Source organism: Megascapheus bottae, chromosome 8 (genome assembly GCF_031878675.1).
Source record: "Megascapheus bottae isolate mThoBot1 chromosome 8, mThoBot2.hap1, whole genome shotgun sequence".
In the NCBI taxonomy this organism is placed as follows: Eukaryota; Metazoa; Chordata; class Mammalia; order Rodentia; family Geomyidae; genus Megascapheus; species Megascapheus bottae.
In genome coordinates, this window is record NC_143516.1 from 53,377,799 (window position 1) to 53,397,922 (window position 20,124).

The 20,124-nt window shown below is 43.7% G+C and overlaps 1 protein-coding gene across 2 annotated transcripts in view; it reads left to right on the forward strand.

The window, feature by feature from the left end:
- The first annotated feature begins 4,223 nt into the window (after nt 1–4,223).
- Nucleotides 4,224–20,124, forward strand: part of Bach2 (BACH transcriptional regulator 2) — a 362,229-nt gene continuing 346,328 nt past the window's right edge. For both annotated transcript variants that reach the window (XM_090338427.1, XM_090338425.1), the window contains exon 1: nt 4,224–4,318. The gene's annotated coding sequence lies outside the window, so the exon portion shown is untranslated. The remainder of the gene's footprint in view (nt 4,319–20,124) is intronic.

Here is a 20,124-nt window from a genome sequence, read left to right on the forward strand (position 1 = left end):
TCCTTGCCCTCCCCTTTCCCTCCCCTTCTCTTTTCCCATCCCTTTCCATCCCTTGCCCCTCCTCTCTTTCCTCTCTCCTTCTCTACTCCCCATCTTTTCCCTTCCCTCCCCTCTATTTCCTTCTCTGTGTTCTCAAATGCTTTATGTGGATGCCACTCATGTTTCTATCTCTAGCCTGGATATCTCTTCTGACTTCCAGGTTCCCATATCTAATCATTTGTTCAGTTTTTCCACTTACATATCTGGTAGGCATCTACAAACAACTATATCCAAAACCAAATGTTTGAGCTTTCTCCCATGTCTCATTAAGTCAGATCTCTACTGATTAGCTGTTCAGGCCAAAATCCAGAGTCACCATTGGCTCCCCTTCTCTCATATTCCACAGTTGAATCATCAATAAATTCTGTCCAACTTAAGCTTTGAAAATGTGTCTAGATCTCATTTGTGGCTATTCTAGTCCTGCAAACAGACATCAAAAACCTCCTGTATGGTCACTCCCCCCCTACCACTCTTACCCTCTCCCATTCCATGTAGTAAACAGTGATCTTTTACTAATACAGGCCAATTGGTGCTCATTATCTACAGAAATCCTTATGAATATGCTCCCATTTTACCTCAGAGTCTGCTGCCTATGTCTTTAGCACTGTGGCTCAACTACTCTTCATCCTACTCTGTTCATCAGTTGCAATGGCCTCTGCTGGTTTTGTTCCTGGAATATGCCAAATCTACCCTGCCTTAATGTCTTTGCACTAGCTTCTATTAATATTTGAAAAGATGTTTCCCCTACAATGAGTGCAGTAATTGTCCTCTTGCTGCATTTACATTTCTCCTTAAAGACTTTCTTATCAGGGAACACTTCTTTGGCCCAATTTAAGAAGAGCCTCAACCCCTATCACTCCAGAGCCCTGTTACTCACTTTTACATGCTTCACTTCAAACCACCACAACAACAACCAGGCACCATACCTTAGATATCATATATATATATATATATATATATAATACATGTTTGGCTTGTGGTCTGTCTTCTTCTCAAGATCAACACCAGAATAATCACAATATCAGAAGCTTTGCTCTGTTCATTGTTCCACCCCAGCTTATAGAAGAGCTGGAAGAACATTTTTGAACCACATAACTAGGAGTTCAACAATAACTGAACCAATCACTAAAGCTATTTCAATTCCACCAGTTCTTCAAAGTGCAACCTGTGCATTGCTCAGCTGGGGTTTTATGGTTTATGTGTACTTTGTAACATCCCAGTTTAGACATAGTAAACATTGGTTATAATTCCAAGGTACTTGTTCCAGTGAGAATTTTCATTGTCAATAGAACTTCCTTCTGTCGTAACTAGGTTCCTCCTGGCATGGGCATTCTTCCTCCCAGCATCCTACTCTAATCCCTTTTGTTAAGATTTCATTGGATACTAACTTTTCTGAGTTCTATTCAAGGTGCCACATTGTAAATTCTCCCTACTGTTTTGTCTTAAGAAAAACTACCACAACCTCTTCAACATCAAACTCTGTCTTGAGTGCCGGGGTGAATGGATTCAAAGACTTCAAAACTGCTCCGTCTTTCTTCTGCCTTCCTTTCCTAGTCCTTTTCTTTTCATATTTTTCCTGCTTTTTTTAAAATATAAAATCAAGGCAAATTCTAGAAATAAAGTTGATTGCCTTCAACAGCATGATGCAAAGCCCAATAAGAAATCATATCATGCTTAGGAAAAGATCACAAATGAAACTCACATTCTAGATACAAAAGATATAGGAAAAAAGTTCATCAGGAAAGGTTGAATGTTCCAGGTGTGGAAAATAAATTGACCTCTACTCGGGTTGCTGCCATGAATACACAGAGTGAACCATCTGCAGCTCTTTCCCACTGCAAAGGACAAAAGCGAAACTCAAGTCAACAGACTAATTTAAAGCTCTGTCTAGTCTTTGTTGTATCTACCTGGGACCAGAAGTTAGGGTCAAAGATTGGCTCCTCACCCACCTGCATGGCATTTCTACTTAGTCTGCCTGAAGAGAATGAATCTATATATCCTCACATGGATATTCTCAAATCAGCCTTTATTGAAGGCAGATTTTCCATCATATATTTACAAGAACGAGGACAGCAAGTCAGGGACTGGTGGCTCATCCCTGTAATCCTACACATTCGGGAAGCTGTTTGCTGGAGGATCCATGGTTTGAAGTCAGCCAGGCAGAAAAGCCCACAAGATTCTATTGCTGATTAAACATCAAAAATATATGGAGACATGGCTCAAGTGGTATAGCGGCAGTTGAACAAGAAGCTCTGAGTTGAGACAAACCTTAATGCTAGGAAAAAAAAAAAAAGAGGAATGCCACTTCCAAGACTGTCAAAGAACAGCTTAGCTAAGTCAGGATCCACATTCTATCTTTTCTAGGAAGAACAGTCAGCAACTTTATGAGCAAGGAGTCCATTCCAAGCGGAACTAGATCAGAATCCAAGAGACATAGGTCTCTCCTAGCTGACTGACATTCCCTCATTTGAAAACTAGAAAGGTTAGCAGAGAAAGAGCACCCAGCAGAGTGCCAGACTTACCAATGGAAGCTCTGCTATGCAGATAGAAAAATTAGCTTGCTCTTCAGCTTGACGCCGTCCCCTCACTCAGCTTTGCTTTCCACGGAGACGTTCCAAACCCTTGCCTTTGAAAATTGGGCCATCAAAGGACAGTGGTTAGAGCAACACTTTGGATGATATTACAAGACTCCCAGGGCGATGCTTCGCTGCTTCCTCAGCATATGCCAGTGCCCATTTTATAAGGGGGGATTTATGAGCCTTCTCTCTGTAGAGCGAGCCAGAGTTTTATAATATTCATTAAAAAATCAGCACCACGTGTAATAATATGGAATACTGCCTTGCAGAAGGGGACCAGGTTATAGGTGTTCAGGGAAACAGGGCAGAATTTCCTGGCCTTGCCAAGATGTTGAGTTACAGGCACCAGCACAACACTAACACAAGCTTGTTTTATTGCAAATGTACGTCCAGTCTAAATCCTAATTTAACTCTTACAACTGTAACCGTCCTCGTTTTCTTCTGACAAAACAGCTGTCCAGAGTGACAGGAAGGGCAAAGTGTCTGCGATAGAAACCAGGAAGGCTGGCGTGGATGAGACTCTCTCCTATCCCCGCGTGGGGTCTCAGCGGCTGACTCAGTGGGGCAGGCCCAAGCCCACCTGAAAGGGAAGCATACAACAACCTCACCAGCGGATGGATGGGGAAGACTCCTTCCACGGTGGTGGGGTTCCTCCACCCCAAAGGGGCCTCCAAGCATCTTTCCCAGCCCCTCCCCAGGAGGAAGGGAGAGGCAGCTCTGGAATCCTACGTTTTGAGGTCTGGCAGTCTTCCCTGGATATAGTGGTTAGTGCTTAGGGCTCTGGCTCATTCCCCACGTGCCACCCTAACCATCACCGCCACCCTAGTCCCATTACCCTCCACACACGCGCGCGCGCGCGCGCGCGCACACACACACACACACACACACACACACACACACACACACACACACACACACACACACACACACACACTCCCAATCCTTTGTAGGCAGGGCACGGCCTGGCAGAGCCCCCGCCGTTAGCTGGGGCGGGAGAGGAGTGGGCTGTGGCAGCCGCGCGGCCGCACAAAGCGGGGAGCTCGGTGGCCGCGCCGGCGTGAGGCGCGCCCCTTTCCCGCGAGCCGGAGAAGCGCGCGCGCCCGCCCCAAGCCCCAGCCCCAGCCCTCCTGGAGGAGCTGAGCGCCATTCGCGGAGCGGTTTACGCCAGTCGCCGGGCGTACGGCGCCCCAGCGGCCGGGGAGGTGCGCAGCCCGGCTCCCGTAAAGTTATTGTGAATGGGGAGCGGGTGACGTCAGCGCCGAATGTCAACAATGTAGCGATTGAGAGTGTGGGCGTTCCGGGAGAGCTCGAGCCGCGCGGCGCGGAGCAAACAGCGCCGAGCCGCCGCCGCCGCCGCCGCCGCCGCCGCCGCGCCTCTGCCGCCTCAACCGCCGCCGCAGCAGCGGCCGTGCACGCCCGAGCCGCGGTCATCGCAGCAGCGCTAACGCGAGCGCCCGCCACCGCCGCCCGCCTCCCTCGCTCTCGTCCCCGGCCTCTTCTCTCCCCTTCCCTTCCCCCTTCCCGTCACACTCGGGGGGCTGCGAACGAGCTGCCATGTGATGCGCGTCTCCCCTGCGAGCTTTCGGTGACCTCCCCCCACCCCGAACCGCCCACCCGCGGCCGGCTGCCGGCAGGCGGTTTGCTGCAGACTGCGAAGACGCGGGGACGAGGAGGCGGAAAAGGACTCAAAGTTCTCCCCCGAGGTGAGTCCCCGGGCCGCGGGGCCCCGGCGCCCAGGCGCGGGGCGGCGGGCCAAGTTTGCGTGGGGGAGCGGGTGCGCGGGGCAGGCGGGGAGGCGCGGGACGGAGTGGCGCGGGAAGGGGCGCGCGGCCGCCCTCCCAGCCAGCGCCTGGCCCGCTTCGAAGGCTTTTTCTAGGAACGGGAAGGGGGTGGGAACGGCGGGGCCGGAGGACGCGCGGCGGCCCCACTGCGCTCTCCCGCCCGGCTGTTTACGACGGGCGGGCGGGCGGACGGGCGAGGCGGCATTGTATTTTGCTCGGGTCGACGGGTGTTTTGGAACAGCAGCAGCAGGAGGAGGAGCGGAGGGTAATAAGTCAGGCGTGGGGAGGGCGGGCTGGAGGGAGGCGCGCGTCCGAGCGAGCCGGAGCAGCTGTCAGACCCACGGCCCTGCCCCCGCCTCCCTCCCCCCCGGACTCAGAGAGGCCGGGACGCCCCGGCCCCTTTGCCCGCGAAAGCCGCCGCGCCGCCGAGCCCGGCCGGACGGCCTCCTCCGGGGCGGCGAGCACTGCACCCGCGCCCGGCGCTGCTCCGCCCGCAGCTCCGCCGACACGGCGGGCGCCGCGCCTCAGCGCTCGCTGTCAAGCCGCCGCGGGGTGGCCCGGACCACCGAGTCTGGAGAGCGACCAAAGCTCAAGTTTCGGGTCTTAGGATGCAGCCCGGGAGCGCGCGAGTGCAGACCCAGGGCCGGAGTGTCGGTACGCGGTGGCGCGGAGCTCGGCGTCCGGAGCTCCCGGCTTCGGAGTGACCGCTCTCCCCGACGTCCCGCGGTGCACACCCGCAACCTTCGCGTCGGTCTCCCAGCCCCGGAGCTTCACGCGGAGACCAGCGGATCCCAAGGCCCCTTCTCTCTCTCCCCCCCGTCGGTCTTTCACTGGAGGGTGTTCCCGGAGCCGAGTACGGCGGAGGGCTTGTCCCAGGTGCGGTGCCCAGGGGAGTCCGCGCGCGGGCATCCCTGCGCCCTCCGCCTGGACGATCTTGGGGGAAGCGGGCGGGGTAGGGTGTGTATGTTCGAAGGGTCCGGGAACTGGCTTCGGGGGTCGTGGGCGCACGGGGTACCCCCAGCAGGCTTTTGCACGTAAGTAGGCGAGTTTGACAACTTGGAGGAAGTTCCCGCGAGGCTGCAGTCCGGGTGGTTTTTGTCTTGTGGCTGGAGAGGGTGCACCTTGCTGCCTGGTCCCCCAGTCATCGTCGCCGCCACCCATGGCCACCCCGAACCGAGAGGGACACGGTGGGGGGGCGCCTCACCCCCCCCCCCAGATGGAGCTGCAGACGGTCCGCGGGGCCCGCGGGTGCCCAGACTCGGCTTTCACCTTCCCAGTCTCACACTCTGAGTAAATGTCATCTGTTGAGTGTGTATTTAACTAAAAAGGGTAATTACTTTAGATTAAAAAAAAAATCCTTTCCTGCCTAGTGGGACCCTTGGCGGAGATGATGCCTAATGAGATTTTTTTTTTTTGCTTTTGTCTGTTTAGAGTAAAATTAGAGATGTTAACTCTGATAACAGTTTCCTCAGATCATTAAAATGTAACGTGTAGGAAAGACTCGTGGAGCTGCGAAGGCTCTGGCTGGCATGACAGGAGTTGAGCTTGCAAGGCTGCCACTGTGGGTGAGCAGACTATTTCCGCAAGGCAGCCTGGCTTCTTGCTTAAAATGTGAGATCGCCCCACCCTGGTTCTCCAACAGCTCTCGAGTAAACGGCAGTTTTCATGATTGCAGGTAATAATAAACGTGAGTCAAAAATGACATCTTGTTGGAATTTGTCTTTAGTTTTGTGAGAGAGATTGCTAAATTACAGTGTTGCGTTCAAACGGCTCCAGTGAAGAGTCTGTCACCCTTTCCATTATAAATGCAGTTTTTCAGGAGTTTATAATTTCACCACAAAAACTTGGAAATGGTTACAGTGTTTTCTCCTTCTAGGGTTCTGATCTTAAAAATACATTGATTGCCCACTTGGGCACTATTTTCTAATCCTGAAACTTGAATAGCATTCACACAAGGGGTGGCTATCAGATCATACAACCATGGAATAAAGTACTTTGGTTAGTATTTTCACCATTTGGATTTTAGAAGGCTTCAAGCTTGTCATTTCATAATCCTAAGTGTGCTAAATTCTTCTGTTAGCTGTCTAATCTGCAGGTGGACTGAAATGACGGTCTGTGATGTATATGCTAGGATTACACAGAAAAACACATCTTCCTCATGCATATAAATGTCTGAACTCATAGCTAAATTACGAACACCCTTGTTGGTGATTTTGCGGTTTTTTTTTTTTTGCAGATTACAAATCAAAATCTTCCAGAAAGAAGAGACAGAATGAGACAGTATGAAGGGAATTGAGATCTTCAAATTCATTTTCCATAGTGCCAGCCCTCGGTAGAAGCCATTTCTTCTCTTTCTATTGAATTATGCCCTTTGACTCAATATCTTTGGGCAATTCCCTTTCAGCCACTCACCTCTGGCTGCTGTGTGAGAGGCTTAATTATTTGCAAACTGCCTTGAAATCCCAGGATGAAAGGCATTGAATAAGTGCAGAGTATTGTTATTCAGATATGGAATTTAATGATCCATTACAGTTCATCAGGAAAATGCACTTTGCCGTGATGGTAGGAAACGTTTCCACCTGATAGAGGGTAATAACTGCTTAAAAGTAGGTTCAGATTACAGATGAGACAATTAACTCTAGCCATGTGCTCTTCAATTTGTTGCAATTCATTTTGTGATCAAAGTGAGTCTTGGAGAGCCAGATGGTCAGATTCATGTTCAAATCTCTCCTAGGCCATCCCTTTGCTTCTGAGCCCACTGTACAGCTGATGTGACTTAGTTATTCATTAGCCAGTGTTCTTCAGAATCTGTAATCGAGGCTTCTGTGATGCCAACAAAAGGGCTCAGACCAATCTGTATTGTTGGGAGCAGTTTAATTTTATTTGGATTAACTCTCAGTGTCTCTGGTGTGGATTTTGCCTTAACAAGGAAGAAAGAGTACCCCAGTGGATCTGCTGTTTTGGCTCCATGGCTATAGCATTTGAACCTCAGATCTCTAGGGATATATCTGGCTTGATTGTTAAATGAATGAGAGAATACTTAAAGTCACCTTGCTGTTCATGTAGAGGGCACGGAGCAGGACCAGCTTCACAAGCATAGACTAAAGCAATTGCACCTCGCCCTCTTTAACTCATACCTCCTTCAACATTCTATTGCTGCCTTTAGATACTTTCTAAACAAAAGAGCTCTCATTTCTATCTTTTATTGCACCCCACAAATTACGTATCTGGTTCTTACGATGAGGACACTACCATGCTGTGGTACTCATTGTTGCCTACTGTTGCCAGGCAGGAACTGGTAGTAAGTACTATAATACTGTTTTTTTTTTTATTATTTTTTTAGTGCATTTTAAGATTTTTTTCTCCAAGAGGCGCTAGACACACAGATTATTTTCCTCTGTGGGATTCCTTATTTCAAAATCTTAGCCCAAAGTTTGTTCTTAAATGTTGCATCAGGATGCATGTAAAATCTAGAGCTGGCCTGCAGATGGCCTATTTTCTACCACTGAATAGCCTAAATCATTTTATTGTTTAATATTTGTAGATTTAGCTGTTTTTTCTAAAGGACTGGCACATGGTGAGTAATTTCTGAGTGTCTACCAAATGGATGGTTACAACTGTCAAGAAAATAGATATAAGTAAAACAAAAGTCTAAACTGTCAAATGAGTCTTGCTCAGGAATTGATCTCTTCATCAACACTGAGTCTTCTTAAGGATTGAAATCTTTCTCTTTAAGAGAGAATTCAACCTGAAAGGTTAAATAATATGTACCATGAACACAATGTTATCCTTTGTGGATAAGTAGTCTACTTTTGAACAGTCCCCTTCTATTAAGTTATTGACTAGTTGGGGTAACATGGGTATTTAATGCCGAAAGACTTCCATGTGAGTTTAGCATTAGAGAACACCTATTAAAAATACGTGAGGCCTGGAAATTTGGCTTAGTGGTAGAGTACTTGCCTAGCGTGCATGAAAACCTGGGTTTTATTCCTTGGTACCACATACATAAAAAAAAGCCGGAAGTAATACTGTGACTCAGGTGGTAGAGCTTTAGCTTTGGAAAAGCCCAAGGACCTTATTCAGGCCCCGAGTTCAAGTCCCAGGACTGGCAAAAAAAAAAAAAAATGAAAAATAGGTGAACATTATTGAATGTTCACATTGTGTCAGAAAATGCTAACTACCCTCTTGACCTCCTTAGAGGAGTACTGTGAAGAAGGCAATTCTACAAGATGGGATGGTTCTAACCAGCACTTTGTTGAGTGTAATGTGTGATATTTTTTGTAGTGTATTTCCCAGGCTGTATACATAATATATACAGCTGGCACTATAATGTCATTCAGGGCCGTAACATATTAAATATTTGTTTCCTGTCTTCACGCACTGGTCAGTATAAGATGGGACATGTTTATCAGCATCTGAGGTTTAGCTACCTGACTATCCCCCTGCCTTTCTATTCCCTGCCTGCCCTAGATTGATATGTAAGAAGCTCCAGTAGCATATGGCCCCACCAGAGGCACTTGAAGTTCAGAAGTCAATGCTGATGACAAATATTGAAATATCTTTGGTAAAAACAGATGCGAAGCAGAGCCATATTAGAAAAAAGCAGCATCAAAGTGAAGGGGAGGAGGAACAGAGTTTCGGGTTGTCGGTGACAATATGTTTAATAAATATTTAAAATTTATGCAAATATTTACAAATTAGTCAAGTCAAAATTGAAACTTGCTGTGAACTAAACATGTTATAAATGCCATAAAGTTGCTTAAAATAGTCAAAATTGAAACTTGCTGTGAACTAAATATGTTGTAAACTCTGTAAGATTGCTTAAAATGTAATTGACCACATTTTTTTTCTTTTTGATCCAAATGGAGTTTTGTTAACTCAGCGTCTTTCTTCAAACTTTCCTCCTTTTTTTCCCCTTTGTTAATTTTAAATGTCTATTTGGAACTAGAACTTACTCTTGCCATGAGCATGCTACTTCATTAAATCACATGGTGTCCTGATCATCTTAACTACCATGTTCTTTTATCAAGGACAATTTTATTTCTAAAGAATATGTAACTTTATGGGGTTTGGGATTTAGCTCAGTGGAAGAGCCCTTGCCTGATAAGTGCAAGACCCTGAGTTTGGTCCTCAGCTCTGGGAAAAGAAAAAATATAAATTGAGTCTCTAGTAGTGGCACTATTTTAAAAACCAAATAGGAATTTTATTTTTGCTTTTCCTCGAGCTGTTTGTTTCCCCTCACAGTGATAAATCTCCCCAATCAAAAAGCATTTCACATACTGGTTTGTTCTAGTCACTGGAATTACTGCCAAAGTGCCTCTGGGTCTTCCCCAGTGACTTCCTAATCACACTGCTGCAGCATATTCCCCTGGTTGACTTCTCTTTTGTTCCTTAGCCTGATATGATTTGTCCTTTGCTTCTGAGATGTGCCTTTTTCCTCTCTGACCTTTTTGTTCTCTTCCTAAGTGCTGAAGGACATGCTGCTGCTATGTGATGAGAGCGTGGGCCTGGTTGCCAGCTCCCTCCCACCTTTGTGTCAGCTTTCATCTCCTCCTTTTCCAAACATTGAAACCCCCCGCCCCTCGACTTTCTAGCCCTCATACTTCTCATTATTATCTTCATTGTTCCTGATACTCTGGCTGGCATGTGGACAAATTTCCAGTGACTTTCACAAGAAGGTACTGGAGTTTCCAAGTCTCCCAGCACTCTAGATTTGCTCAGTGCTCTCTTCTCTATGGTCCTCTTTAGGCAAATGGTGCAGGAGTTTCTTGCAGACCACAGTCTAGCCAATTGAAGGTTTCATTAGGCCTTTGCTTTAGTGCTTAAATTTGGGAGGCTTCAGTGTGGAGGTTCTCATTCTACAAGTGGAAAGACAAAGTGAAGGTGCATTTTAAGCTTCAAAGATGTCCCACAGATTCCTGGCAAATTTGATTTTCATCTCAACCTGTCTCATGTTAAGGCTACATATGGGCCAAAAAAGCATCCAGAAATGCTATTTAGTAGAGACTGATACCTCATTCACTCATTCCACACACAGACTATCACATGGTAGGTGGGGAATAAACCCAATCCTGGTGCTCATGAAGCCCACCATCAGGTAGAGAGGATGATGTTAGCCAGTTAGTGACAGCTTAGCTTGTTAAAACATCTGTGGAGGGGTGGGTGCCCGTGGCTCATACCTATAATCCTCACTACTAGCCCAGGAAGAAATGTCCATCAGACTCTTACTTTCAACAAACCACCAAAAAGTAGAATGTGGAGCTGTGACTGAAGTGGTAGAGCACTAACTTCAAGCACAAAAAGGTCAGGAACAGGATCTATGCCCTGAGTTCAAGCCCCAGGCCACCCCCTCCCCAAATCTGTGAAGGAAAGGTATGATGAAAGGAATTTGACTAGTTGAGAAACCCCATCCACCTACCAGGAATTGTGGGTCAACTCAGGTTCACTTTAAATCTTGAGGCTTGCTTTTTCCTTTAGCCTCTTAATCCCATTAATTTCCTACTCTCCTTGCCCCTTTGGAATATTGCATAAACCATATTACCTCTGGGGCCATTTTGGCAAATAATGGTTCTTGTTTAACAGAGTCCAGAATTGATTTATTTACCCGAGTCTTTAGACAGAATTGCTAATTGCCCAAAGTACCATTTAGTTCATTTTTGTACTTGGAAAAAGTGCAAGTGAATGTTCCTACTTTGAACATATGTAGGTGATTTGGGCAGTAATTGAGGGATCAGAAATTCCAGAGATCGCTCATAAGCGAGGATCTTAACTGAAATTGTGAGTTTGGCTTTTGTCCGAATCCCTCTACTCCCAGAGCAGGGGCGAGGGGTGGTGGGGGGGGGGGGAGGACAGACCTGTTATGATTACTTAGATCTTTCTTGGAAGCACAATTTAGGAGTGTTGTGAGTATAACTACTTAAATTCACTATACTATTGCTAAGATTCCTCAGTTTTCTTTTTCTTTGATGATAGCTAACCAAAGAGCTTTTTTCTATGTACTTCTTATATTAGTTCAATCCTTCTAACAGCCAGAGCTAAGTGTGGTCATTAGAAGCCGAATCACACATGTCACCCAGCTATAGTGGGAGAGCTGGAATTGGACAGTAGATGTCTGCCTCCTAGAGCAGGTACTTTTAACTACCAGGCTATATATGTCTCCTTTCCCACTTCTTTGTCTAAATAACAGGTCCCAGAAGAGGAAAAAGTAGGCCATCTCACTCAAAAATATTTGATATTTTGTTGGCATCTATGTGAAAGAAAACCTTGAAAAAATAGTTTCTCAGGGAAGGAGCCTGATTGAGCATGTCTCTAGTCCATTTAAGGATCAGAACGTGAAAGGGGTGATATGAGAAAGAAGATATAAACTAGACACACCATCAGTCAATGGCTTTGTCCCAAAGGTTTATCTGTAGTTACACCCTTCCCTTGTTGGGTAAAGAAATTGCTTTCTGCTTTTTTCAGTGGGAAGGAAAAGCATATAAGAGACTATGTCTCCTAGTCCATAGGGCATTCTATGCTAGAGGAACAATGTTATTATTAGGAACCAATTCCAGTGGATCTTCTCATTGGAAATACTGACTACCAGTCACAGATAAAAGCAGGTAACCTTTGTACTCATTCTAGTCAATTTCAGGAGGAGATTATATATGTTGCCAGATTACTATGTTGCAACTCTCAACCAGAGATTTGAATGGGTTTGAAGGACTCAGCCAGGTATTTGTTTTGGCAGTGTCCCCTAATTACCTGGGGTTTACAGGGTCACCATGCAAAAAGCTTACTCAGCTTAATTCTGCCTGGACTGTACAACAACTTGTCATCTTTAGTCAAGAGGCACTATTCTTGGGAGTTGCTTAAATATTAAGTATACTTAAAAATCCCAGTATGGGGAATGGCCAAATGTACAAATGAATACCATGCTTGTTTTTTTTTTTTTTTAGCATTTAGATCAAAATTTTGAGATGGCTAAATGGGGAGATGCTTAGTATGTCAGTGTTGGAGGTTTTAAATGATTTAAAATCAAGCAGATGAGTGCATAAAGATTTCTATGCAAACAATGATGAGCTTAAATTAAAGCTGCTGATTTAGTGTGAGAATTACTTGCATTGATTTGTAGAATATCTATATGGGTTCAAGATTCCATATTATGCAAATGAAAAAGCCCTGAAGAGTCAAACTGAAAAAAAAATGAAATTAACTGTGAAAGATATTATTACCCCTTCAGCAAGAGGAAAATGTAGACATATTGCAAGTTAACCCTTACTTTCCATGCATCCCTATGGGAAGATGAACATCAGGGAGGTTGATAAGTCGCATTTCACACAATGGTAATTGAGTAGTGGTTACCACTGAGCACATTTTTCAACAAAGATAAAGGGTTGTTCATAAACCTAACCTTGAGCAGAAAGGCTCAAGGCTATAAGTGACAATAATACTGCAAAGTATAAAAGACAGGTTGGCTCAAGCTTATAATCCTAGCTACTCAGGAGGCTAAGATTTGAGACTGTGCTTTCAAGCCAGCCCAGGTTATCAAATCCCATTGAGTCTTATTTATAACTAACCAAGAAAAAAAAAAAAAGGAAGTGGAAGTATGGCTGGCTCAAATGATAGGGCAACAGCCTTGAGCAAAACAGCTAAGCCAGAGTTTAAGACCCTGATTTCAAGCTCTAGTACTGGTCTATCTCCTCCCCCCCAACCAATATGTAAAAGATTTTTAATGATATATATGTCACTTATGCAGAAAGATTGTGTGTTTTATGACATCTAAACAAAACCAGGAGAAAGCCATGTGATCAGGAATCAGGGCAGTCAGGAATTTGGTTAGTATCAGTGACCCCAAAAGTCTCTATCACCCTTGAATGTTAAATTTGGGGGTTATCCTAAGTCACCCAAATTTCCTTCCCCTCAATTTCATTGAGAAGACCTGAGTTGACAAAATGATTTCTAAGTTGGTGCGTTGCAGACTGTTTGCATGTGGTAACAGTTAGGAGAGATTGATTGATTAATGGAACCATGCTCATTCCAGATAGAATTATTATCTGTGAATATCTAGCTATGAAGAGTCTGAACTGCTTTCCATACCACCCTTTTCTCTCCCATGCTCCTACAGCAACCATGCTATGTTGAGTTGATGGCGCCATCTTGTGCTGGCCCATGGAACTATCTACTGGACTTGTCTGTCCCCTGTTGTTTTGCTGAGGTTCAGTTACCAGACCCTTTTTGGGGAGGGAACTGTCCCTGTGGAGATATATCTACAATTCCTACTTTTCCTCTGCTTTTGCAATATAATTATGCTTATGTCTTCCTTGCTTCCAAAGTCTATTACTACCCCCTCTTTATAACTTTCTACTCCTTTTTATCTTCTCCCAACTCTTGAATTGTTTCCCTTTTTTTCTTTTGCCAGTACTGGGCTTAAGCTCTGGGCCTGAGTACTGTCCTTGGACTTTCTCAAGGCTAGAGCTCTACCACCATTTTCGTTTTTTTTCTATGTATGTGGTACCGAGGAATCGAACCTGGCTCTTCATGCATTCTAGGCAAGCACTTTACCACGAGGCCAATCTCCTGGCCTGATTTGTTTCCTTTTTGTTTTTTTTTAATATAGTTTTATTGTAATTAATAAAAGGGTTACATGATATTTGCCAGATAGAAGGTGCATTAATTCACATACATTGATACCCTTTCACATGTCTCGGTACCCATTACCCTCCCCCCCCATCCCCCCATCCCCCTTGTTTCCTTTTTGAACCCAAAGAAAAAAGTTCCCCTTGCCCAGTCAGTACTGCTAATTGATAAATATAAAGAAGTTTATAATGATATTTTATGCTAAAATAAGGGAACATCATGTATTTTAAAGTGAATTTAACTGTTTAAGCCACATTGCAGTATGAAAGTCTCACTTTGAAATTTGGTGTGATAACATATAATCTCTGCCCTCCAGGGGCTGAGGCAAGACTATTATGAATTCAAGTTTTTCCTGGGCTATTTATTGAGACCTTGAGTTAAAAATCTTACTTAGAAGCCTGTGTTTCTTGTTCTCTGCTGATTAGAGATTTATCCAAACACAATCAAGAGGGCTTTCCATTCATTAGTGTGGGAACTCTTGTTGTGGTGTTCTTTCTTTCCTTCCTTCCTTCCTTCCTTCCTTCCTTCCTTCCTTCCTTCCTTCCTTCCTTCCTTCCTTCCTTTCCAGTTGTGGGGCTTGAACTCTGGGCCTGGGTGCTCTCCCTGAGATGTTCAGCTCAAGGCTAGTGCTCTACCACTTGAGCCACAGCGCCACTTTCGGGTTTCTGGTGGTTAATTGGAGATAAGAATCTCTTAGACTTTCATGCTCGGACTGGTTTTGAACCTCAGTCCACAGATCTCAGCCTCCTGAGTAGCTAGGATTACAGGCATGAGCACTGTCCTTGGGCTTTCTCAAGGCTAGAGCTCTACCATTTGAGCCTTGGCACCACTTCCAGCTTTTTTCTATGTATTTGCTACCAAGGAATCAAACCCAGGTCTAGTGCTAGGCAAGCACTCTACCACTAGGCCAAACTCCCAGCCCTCAGCGACATTTTTGCACTAGAAATGTTTCCATCAACTGTCCTGGGATGCCAGCTCATGGGCATGATAGTTTTACTATGAGAAATATGTTCTGAACTCCAGGTGACCAGCTTTCCTATGGGTTTTTGGATACTTGATTAAAGGAGAAAGAAAATAAGAGACATAATTTCTGTTATTTGCTTCATTGCCAAACACTGGTTGGATTTGAATCCATGTAAGGCTTAAATCTTCCACATTAAAGAATGAATTTTACATTTCCACTATGTTAAACATCTTGACATTGTGGGTTTGAAAGTAAGTCCCTTCTGAAAAACAGGAACTGTGCTTGTCTGTTACCAGGTCTTGTGGTCGATTCGGCAACTATTTTGATTTTTTCAGAAGGGAGGAAAAGCAGTTAAATCTAGTCCAAATTAGAGTCAGTTAAAATTAACTGGCTCATGAGATTTGAATGCAGCTGTTGCTCACATTGGAACACAGAGTGAGTTGTTTGTTTATTACCAATATCAATTACTATTAGTGTTACTTCTTTTACAGTATGGATTATTTGGCTTTCTGGACTAAACTTGGAATTCAGGCATAACTGTAAATAGGATCCCAGTGGCTGATTCTCTCACACCCTGTTTTTGTGTCCTCTGGGTAGGTGTGTGCATCTTCTGTGTGCACGTCATTTTAGCATGTCAGCAATTTCCTTCCGGAAGTGTCTGCTGACTCACTGGCTGCCCTTACAGCACTCAGCTGGCCTTCCTGTAAACTGCCCCAGTAGCAGCCATCCTGTGAGCTCTGGCTGGAGCCTGGGCCAGCTGTTTTCAGAGCTGCTCACGGTTGAGTTGGGTCCCCTTCTTCCTGTAGGTAAACACAGTCTTCAGCTTGTAGGATAGAAAACTAGGCAAATTCCTGACTCTCTTGGGACTGTACAGCGAATCACATTTCTGGAAACACTTGAGGGAAACTGATTGTCTAGAAATCTTTAAGGGATCAGGAGAAGGAAATGCTGTATTTCCTACTTAGCATAGAAATTTCCTACTTTGCATAAGCCTTTAGCCTAGGCCTTCATGGTGTAACTGAAACCTGACCCACTTGTCCCTGTGGGAAGCAGGGCAGAGAGTGGGAGGGACCTGAGTCCCTGTGTGATGACAGCTTTTGTTCATATCCTTAACATGTTTTTGATGTAAAATAAAAACAAAAACAAAGCACCTGCCCCAGGGTCATTCAAAAGCTAGCTTTTATTTTCTGGATGTTTTCTTCTTTCCTAGCTCATTTTTAGCTTATATTCATCTGAAAGAGTGAAATGTTGCTTTTCTGAGGTTTCTATGTAGACTTCCTTTTGAAGATACAAGTTGATCAAATGATCCTCAGCTGTCTTGAGAAGGATGATTAAAAGGAGCTCAGCTAGGAAGGGAAAGCTTCCAGGGCCTGAGCAATTCTCTCTCTTCTCTCTTCTTCCCCCCTCTCTTTCAACATACAGAAGCTGCTTTGACCAGTAATAAAGAAAAAGCCACAGTGACTGGGTAATATGATGTTGATGGAAGTTCTTGGTTTCCGCCGATACAAATGACTCATCAGTATCAATCGAATTGTGATTTCTAATAATAACAGTGCAAGACCTTCAAAACATGTGGTTTTACCCCTGGCTCTTAGTGAAAGGTTGGAAAATATTAGTTTGAGCTTCTTTTTTTCTTTTCTATTGCTTCTGACCTCTTAATTTCACCTAAGGTATGAAGTTGTTGTTGTTGTTGTTTTTCATAGGAGTAATGATGACCCTATTGGTTTTTTTTCTTTTTTTTTTTTACTTGCTGTTTTGAGTTTCATTATGACTGATGAGCCTAACTCGGATCCTTTCATCGGTTAGAAATCTGTGCACTAAGCATCTCCTGCCAGCATTATGTGTTTTGAGGGAAATGTGGCTGAAAAGCAAATCCTTCCAAAACGCAGAAAGGGAAAAAACTGGTATAAGACCATGCTCCACCAAGCTGCCTGCCTCCTACACAGCCTCTATTGTGGATTGTGGAGGGCTGTGGGATTGCTGAGTAGCCTCTTGCCATCTGAGTCACCATCAAAGGATTCCAAGTGGAGGGAGGGCTAACAGAAAATGCTAGTTAGCTGAAATGGCAGTGGAGAGAAGCACTGGGCAGGAAAGAAGTGAGCCACCTCCTTTCCACAGCTGACAAGCCAGCCAGGGCAGCCCTGTACATTCTTGCACATCCCAGCCAGCTGGACTGCTGGTCACAGTTTGTAGCCTCTTTACATCTAAATGCGGCCACTCTTACTCTTTGGTGCAGTTGGAGTTTGGTTTGCCTGACCATGAGAGATCACTGTTTGCTACTTGGCTTGAACTAAGTCCTAGTTGTTCTTCCTAGGCTTTTTCACTCAAGGCTGGCACTCTACCAGTTGAGCCGCATTTTTGTTTCCTGCATTTTTTTTTTTTAATATGGCTAATTGGAGGTAGGAGCTCGTGGACTTGCTTGTTAGGGTTGGCTTTCAATGAAGATCTGAAGGTTTCAGCTTCTTGAGTAGCTACAGATACTGGTGTAAATCACTGACACTGAGCATAATCTTTTTAAATGTTCCCATTTCCCATTAGCCTCAGTGCTGTGAGAACCAGAGACTTTTGCATCTGACTGCTGGACTTAGAAATAAATTCTTTATAGGGAAGCTTACAATTAGAATTCTTCAAGTTGAAGGGGAATGAAGATGTTGAAGAGCTGACACAGATAAAGAAGCACTGTATACATAAACTACTTTATTAAATGGCAAAAAGAAAAGAATTCTGGGAGTTGAAACTGCGTTAATCTTGACTCTTTTGCACTGAATTTTTCAGTACATTTTAAGAAGTTTCCTGTCTACTGTTAGCTTTTGATTCCATGTTACTCTTTTTTATCTTTTATTCCCAGATATGTTAAGTAATAAGGGATACTCAGGAAATAATTGATTGAGTCAGTAAATGATCTCTTCTGGTTTAAAACTCACCTGTGAGTCATGTAACACCTCACGCCTGCAACCCTAGCTACTCAAGATCAGGAGAATGGAGGTTTGGGACTCTTCTATGCAAAATGTTCATAAAATCACATCTCAACACAAAAGGTTGAATATAATAGTACCTATCATTTGAACTGTGGCAGGAAGTGTAAATAGGGATGTAGTCCAGTGCAGCCCCAGCATAATTAGGAGACCCTATCTAAAAGATAACCAGAGCAAGAAAGACCGGGGTATGGCTCAAATGGCAGAATTCTTAGCAAGCACAGATTCCAAGATTCATCAGAAATAAAGCATATTAAAACAAAACCATCACCTGTGGCTTCTTTCTGACAAGAGAAAACATTCAGATTCCTTTGCCTGGTACTTGAATTTCTTATAGTTTTTTGTTATACTTTGATTTGAACTATGTTTTTATTTTGTACAGTTTCCCACTTCTCTGATTCTAAATCATTACTAATATATTGGAGATTCTTTGTTAAGAATTCTGTTAGGCACAGAATACTGTGTGAACTATCATACTACTATAAAATTGCAGTCCCTGACTGGAAAGAATTTGTGTAGTTTTATCCTGGAGATGATACCCAAGGTAAAGTATACAAGAATTTGTGACCCCAAGCCAGAATGGACATTAAGAGAGAAATATGATGGAAGCTGGGAAAAGACCACCAGTAAGATTTGAAGAATAGAAAGCTTTACAATGAGGAGTTGGAACTATATATGGCCTCATGGTGATGTGGTCCAGCATATGTAAAGCATGTATATGAATCAATAGGAGGCAAAAGCCAATTAATTCAATACAAAAATGATAACTGTACATTCATGTACTTAAAGATTCATTTCACAAAAGAAGATATCCAAATGGCTAGTAAATATATAAAATATGTTCCTCTTTATTAATAATCAAATGCATGCCAATTAAAATCATAGTAACATACTATCTGGATTGGCAGGTGTTTAAAAACTGACAGCACTGGGGCTGGGAATGTGGCCTAGTGGTAGAGTGCTTGCCTAGCATGCAGGAAACCCTAGGTTCAATTCCTTGGAACTGTATACATAGAAAAAGCCAAAAGTGGGGCTCTGGCTCAAATGGTAGAATACTAGCCTTGAGAAAGCTTAAGAATAGTGCCCAGACCCTGAGTTCAGTCCCCAGAACTAGCAAAGACAGAAACAGAACTGATGATACCACGTGTTGGTGAGGATGTAGATGAATAGGCTCTCATAGATAGTGGCAGGAATTGTCATAATTACATTGGAAACCAGTTTCTTATTTTCTAATCAAGTTGATTTTTGTGGCATGTTTAAGAAGGCAGCATGCATACAAAGTTCCACAATTTGAGGATAGTCCATTCAAAAAAAAAGAAAAAAAGGTTATGAGATTCCATCTCAACAGAAGTAGCTGGCCATGATGTTAAGTGTCTGCTGGGAAGCATAACTAGAGGATTTCAGGTAAAAAGCAAGACCCTGTTTCAAAAATAACCATAGGCAGAAACAGCTTGGGACATGGCTCATGGTGTAAATGTAGGGCTCTGAGTTCAAACCTATAATGTACCTCCTACAAAATTAGAAATCGAACATGTCTCCCCCTGGCCACCCAACTGAAATGGAAATTGCCTTTGATCAGGATTTCCATGGGGTTACATACAAACATTTGCAAGGCATTGGCTAAATATTTCTAAGATGCCTCCTAATTCATAAGAATCAGTGCTTTCACTTGATAAACTGCATACTGAGCTGCAAATTACCAGTTGATAGGGCAACATTACAGTTTAAACCATCTGAGTATATTGCATGCAGCAAAGGCCAAACAAGTATTTATTAATGAGTTAGTTTTAAATGCACTTGTCCGTTTTTCTCTGTGTAAAAGTTAGGTTACATATATAGATATATATGTATATAGGTACATATATACGTGTATATATATATATATTTGAGCTACTATTGGAATTAAGATGTGATTGAATATTGTTGTATTCTTTTGAATAAAAAGGGCTAGAATTTTGCTTTGACAGGGCTACATTTTCTTATATTTATATGAATTAACAAAGTAAATTAGGGTTCTGGATATCTGTTAAGTATACCGCCAGCAAGAATTTAAATAGTAAAATATCACCGAGTTCATTGGATTTTATAGTCTGTTTTTTTCTTGTACATATTTCCTATTTCCACCTTGTGGGAACCTTTGAAGTTCGAATATTTCAAAATAATTCTACACC